The following is a 6,495-nucleotide window of genomic DNA, read 5'->3' as shown; positions in this document are numbered from 1 at the left end:
GTTTGACACTGTCAATCATGACTTACTTCTTACCACATTGTCCTCTTTTGGGTTCCAAGGCTCTGTCCTCTCCTGGTTCTCCTCTTATCTCTCCCACCGCACCTTCAGAGTACACTCTCATGGATCTTCCTCCACTCCCATCCCACTATCTGTTGGAGTTCCCCAGGTATCTGTCCTTGGACCCCTTCTCTTCTCAATCTACACCTCATCCCTAGGCTCACTGATCTCATCTCATGGTTTTCAGTATCATCTTTATGCTGATGACACCCAGCTATACCTCTCCACACCAGACATCACCGCGGAGACCCAGGCCAAGGTATCGGCCTGCTTATCCAACATTGCTGCCTGGATGTCCAACCGCCACCTGAAGCTGAACATGTCCAAAACCGAGCTCCTCGTCTTTCCACCTAAACCCACCTCTCCTCTTCCTCCACTCTCCATCTCAGTTGACAACACCCTCATCCTCCCCGTCCCATCTGCCCGCAACCTTGGAGTCATCTTCGACTCCTCCCTCTCCTTCTCTGATCATATCCAACAGACTGCCAAGACCTGTCGCTTCTTCCTCTTCAACATCAGCAAAATTCACCCTATCCTATCTGAGCAAACCACACGAACCCTCGTCCATGCTCTCATTACCTCTCGCCTTGACTACTGCAACCTACTCCTCACCGGCCTCCCACGTAGCCATCTATCCCCCCTTCAATCCGTTCAGAACGCTGCCGCACGTCTTATATTCCGCCAGAACCGATATACTCACATCACTCCTCTCCTCAAGTCACTTCACTGGCTTCCGATCAGTTACCGCATACAATTCAAGCTTCTCCTCCTTACCTACAAATGCACCCAGTCTGTGGCTCCTCACTACCTCTCTACCCTCATCTCCCCCTACGTCCCCGCCCGTAACCTCCGCTCTCAGGACAAATCCCTCCTGTCAGTTCCCTTCTCCACCACTGCCAACTCCAGGCTCCGCTCATTCTGCCTTGCCTCACCCTTTGCCTGGAACAATCTTCCTCAACCCCTACGCCAAGCTCCCTCCCTACCCATTTTCAAATCTCTGCTTAAAACTCACCTCTTCAATGCCGCGTTCGGCACCTAACCTCTCATGAGATATAGTATTACCTACCAGACGGACTCTACACTTGTCTTTAGATTGTACACCTGTCTTTTTAGATTGTAAGCTCCTTGAGCAGGGACTGTCCTTCCATGTTAAATTGTACAGTGCTGCGTAACCCTAGTAGCGCTTTAGAAATGTTAAGTAGTAGTAGTAGTAGTAGTACCAAGAAATGCAATCTGAGACCAAGAAAATGTGTCAGAAAGATACAGAAATATTTCCCATCATTTTGGGTGCCTCAGGCTTGATCAAAAATTGCTATTCTGGCCTATCCCAAAAGAATATATATCATAAATCATATACATATCCCTGTTCAAATACTTCCACATATATTCACTTTACACATATATTCTAGCCAACCTGCAAGTTCCTTTCTATTCACGCTACTTATTATACTAGCAGTCACCCCTGCCATGTGACTATTCACAATATGTACTGTTAAACAGTTCACACAACTTGCACATTGGCAGCTAACAGCTTTACAATGTCTCATTACAAATACAACTTGTCGATTGCTTGAACATCTCTGTAACCTTCTACATAAATTTTCCCAAGAATCACTGGGAGATTTCTTCCAACTTCTTCACAATTTTACTCCATATAATTCAAAACAATGTTAAATCTTTATTATTGTGGTTTTATGGGTAACCAAGAGGGGCATAATCGAACGGGGTGCCCAAGTTTTCCTAAGGGTGTCCTCACAGGACGTCCTTGGGAAGGGGTGGGGAACCCCGTATTATCGAAACAAGATGGGCATCCATCTTTCGTTTCGATAATATGGTCAGGGACGCCCAAATCTTAACATTTAGGTCGACCTTAGAGATGGTCGTCCTTAGAGATGGTTGTCCCCGGTTTTCAGCGATAATGGAAACCGAGGACACCCATCTCATAAATGACCAAATGCAAGCCATTTGGTCATGGGAGGAGCCAGCATTCGTAGTGCACTGGTCCCCCTCACATGCCAGGGCAACAACCGGGCACCCTAGGGGGCACTGCAGTGGACTTCACAAATTGCATGCAGTGAAGGCAGTGCATGCAAATCTTTCTCATGAATATTCATGGTAGATATGCTGAAAACCTGACTGGCTGAGCTGCCTCCAGGATCAGGCTTGGGAACCACTGGCCTACTACTTTACTTCCTTTAGTCTGGGGCATCTCTTCCATAACACTTTCCTTTCAGCTGCAGTTCTGAAATACAGAAAAAAACAAAACAAAACCAAGTTCCAGTTCAGATTCCAACAGAGACCTATTCTGCCTTTGTACTTGAAATCCCTTAGTGAAAAACAACAGAAGGGTGGTGGAAGTGGTAAATAAGCAGGTGGCTTTGTGCTTTATATTTATGTTTTGCTTACTTTTATTTGATACACCGCCTTTTTTGTCTATTAGATTGTAAGCTGTTTGAGCAAGGACTGTCTTTCTTCTATGTTTGTGCAGCGCTGCGTACGCCTTGTAGAGCTATAGAAATGCTACATAGTAGTAGTTATAGTAATAGGTCAAAGCAGTCAACAAAATTAAAAAATAAAAACATTAAAGTAATGAAAGAAGGAAAAGAAATACATTGCTATGATAAGAAAGATAAGCAATCAAACAAGATCACACATAACACAAACACTCGGAAAGGGTTTAAAAACAGTCATTCAACTCTGCTAGAGGGACAAGCTGTCAGCAGACAAATTAAATGAGGGCTGGGAGTGGGTTTTTCCAAAACCGGGGGGGGGGGGGGGGGAGGGCTAAAAAATAGAAAGCAGATGTCCGCAAGGATTCATGATAGGCCAGTCGTGGAGAGGGGAAAACCAAATGTTGTGTATCTAAGGAACGAAGGGAATGGGAAAGAGTGTAGGAAATTATCACAGAAGAAAGATAGGAGGAGGAACCAGAATGAACTACCTTGTGAGCAAGATTCAAGATTTTTAACCAGACATGATAAGGCAAAAGAAATCAGTTAAGCTGGAGTAAGAGAGGAGTGATACAATCAGACTTCTTAGCTTTCAGAAGTGAGTGGGCTGCTGAATTATGAAGGGTTTGAAGACAACACTGTTGAATGGAGGTAAATCCTGCATAAACCCAGTTACAATAAACAAGTCTAGATATAATGAATGCGTGAATGGGGGTATGCATTGCTGCAAAATCTAGAAACTTGCTAATTGATCGTAGACAGTAAAGCAAAAAAAAAAATTCTAATTGTACAGCCTTGGAAATCTGAAACTCAAAAGATAGCTGTGAGTCAATGATTATCCCTAAGTAAAGAAATGATGAAACTGAGACTAAAGATGTGCTGAAAAAATTAAAAGGAAGCAAGGGAACAGGGTGAGAGCCAGACACCCAGCAAGCAGTGGTTTTGGATGGGTTCAATGCAAGTTTCTGAGCACAAATCCAGTTAAACAGAGCCTGAGTTGCTATATGTGGAGGACCAAGATCTGGAAAAACAAAAGAAGTGGGATAAATAAAAAGAATATCATCAGCGCAGAAAAATAAATGAATATTGTCATCCTGAAGGAGGGTTGCAAGGTGAAGAGTAGAGGGGAAAGAACAGAGCCCTGGGGGAGTCCACACCAAAGAGCAAAAGTTCTAGAGTGAGAGGCAGGAGTAACTACTGTGAAAGATCGGTCACAGAGAGAAGAAGAAGACCAGGCCAACACAGAGCCTCCTACTCCAATCACTTGCAGGCGAACGATCAGGAGTGAGTGATCAACTAAATCCATGGCTTTTTTCAGGGGGTACTCAGGGGTACTGAGTTCCGACAACTTTTCTATTGCCTGCTAAAATTGACCCATGGTCCCCAAGTATTAATAAAAGAGCCCAGGCTCTGCATACCAGTGCTACCTGTGCATAGATTCTGTGGCTGGTTGCAGAGTGCCTGGCTATTGTGGGATAGGTCCCTCAGTGATCACTCACTCCTGAAGGATAGCCTGGCATTTGAGTTCCTGCACTTTTTTTGCTAGAAAAAGTGCACTGACTAAATCAAAAGCAGAGGATAGATCAATAGAAATGAGAAGAGTCATCAAACCTTTATCGAGAGTAGAATGAAATTCACTGAATAAACAAGTAACAGTTGTCTCTGTACTGTGGTGCATCTGGAATCCCAATTATCTGGGGTGCAAAGTAGAATTACTGTTGATGAATTATGAAAGTTGATCAAAAACAAGACTTTCTGCAACCTTACAAGCAATGCACAAGTTGGAAATTGGTCTGTACGAAGAGGGATCAGTGAATGAACTGGTACAAGCGTTAGTCTTGCGCTGTTTACAACTGAACCTTTTCCTATATGCCAGACATGTCCCTGGTGTTGTCAACAAACTAACTGATTCTTTATTTTGTTTCCAGTTTGGCCTGTTTCAGTCTCTGGTGCCGGATGTAGAGAAGGAAAGGATGCAGGTGCCAGACCACCTGTGGGACTCGGTTTGGCAGAGATTTGGATGACATTGCAGAGATCTGTGATGCCTTCCACATGGGCGCTTTACACGGCTGAATCTTCCAGAGTGCATGAGTTCCTGCAGGAGAAGGGTTAGAGTCAGGGTCCAGTGCCTGATCGCCTGTAGCAGAGTACGTTCTTTATGCAAAGTTCTTGGGTTACTTGAAAGGGGCTGTTGCATGGCAGGTAGCCGGTTTTACATTTTTCTGTCAGGTTTATGGATGGGGGAGTCCATCAGCAGGCTTCCTGGCCCGTATGATGTTTGCAGGTTGGGGGAGGCAGGTACCGACACCCATGGACTATAGATGCCCAATCACGCATGAGAAGCCGACGCTGCTCTTGTGGGCTGTCCCCTCTGTTGTTTTTTCACATTATGAGGCATTACTGTTTAGGGCCACCTTCTCGGTAGCCTTCTTCAGGCCCTTGCAAGTTGGCAAACTTGTAGCAGGTTTGAGCAGCAAAGTGGGTGGGAAAGGCTGTTATTGGAACAAGTTTCAAGCAGGAGCGATATATTAGAAGTGCATATCACCCAATCTAAGACAGATCAGGGTGGCAGGAGGCATGCTTTGATGTTGAGAAGGATTCTTTGTTTTTGGTACACAAAGATAGTCTTGACCCGTTATCAGTTTATGGCAGTTTTACGCAAAACATTGGCTACAGTTGGCAAAGACCCTTCTGTTTTTGGGACGCATTCCTTCTGCATAGGTGCAGCGATAAGCGCTTTGGCATCAGATTTGGGGGATGATGTGATAAAGTGGTTGGGTAGATGGTCCTCTAAAGCCTTCAGGGGCGATGTACACCCCTTGGATTAGTGAGGCTGGCACCTTGAGTTCTTAGGCAGTGCTTGCACTAGAGCTGGCATGTGTGCACCTGTCTTGGTTTTATGGAAGAAGAGTGTGTTATAGTAGGAGTGGCTGGTGGGGGGATCTTGACGCATGGTCCTTTTCCTCCTAACTAACTGTTGGAGCCTGGTGCTCCTGATGGTTGGGTGGCTGGCCTTGGCTGATTCTCTGTCTCTTATTCTTCATCTCCTCTGGTTCTGGGTGCCCTCTTGACTTGTTCCTCTCTTCTAGATGCAGCTATCTTGGCTTGTACTGTGTGGATTGGGTTCAACTTTGTCACAACTAGGTAGACACTGACTGTTTGGGGCTCTTTGGGAGAGATAGAGTTCACCTCTTGGATATAGGGTTGGATCTGTTTCTTAACGATTTTCAGGAGTGCATTGAACACTTCATTTATTTGTATATTAGTCCGCAGCTTTGCTTGGGTAGCTTGGTGGGGAGGGGTCAATTAGGTTCCCTACTGGCCCCTGTGGTGGACATCCAAGCCAGGGGACTTTGGTTCATTGGGGAATAAGTGGCGGATTTGAGGCTTTAAGAGCTGGATGGCAGGAGAGTTAGGTGATCTGGCTAAAACAGCATGGAGGTAAATGTCATATCCTTATGCCTTAGCTGTCATGGCAGGGAAGTGAAGGAACAGGAACTATATTGAACTGCACTATAGTAGCTCAGGTGGGGGATTCTGTTATGTTACTGTTCTTGGTTTTCATGTTATTTCCTTAATACACAATGCAGTGGCCTAGTTATTTCCAACCTGTGTTACGACTGGCTTATGTTATTGAACTTAAGATGTTAATATGTGGATTGATATGTTGGGGGGGGGAGAGGAGGGGAATGGGTGATATTAAAAGGTGGGAGAGGGGAAGGGTGTAGCGTGTAAAAGAGAGCAGAGTTCCAGATCCAAATGTTAGTTTAAATCCGAATGCACATCTCGATGGACAAGTTTAACTTTGGGCTGGACCTCATTCATGTGACCATGAACTACTACTACTACTACTTGACATTTCTAAAGCGCTACTAGGGTTACGCAGCGCTGTACAATTTAACATAGAAGGACAGTCCCTGCTCACAGGAGCTTACAATCTAAAGGACAAATGTACAGTCAGTCAAATAGGGGCAGTCAAATTGGGGCA

The sequence above is a fragment of the Microcaecilia unicolor genome, chromosome 1, assembly GCF_901765095.1.
Source record: "Microcaecilia unicolor chromosome 1, aMicUni1.1, whole genome shotgun sequence".
NCBI lineage: Eukaryota > Metazoa > Chordata > Amphibia > Gymnophiona > Siphonopidae > Microcaecilia > Microcaecilia unicolor.
The sequence above is the reverse complement of the archived record's forward strand: the minus strand, read 5'-3'. Positions refer to the sequence as shown.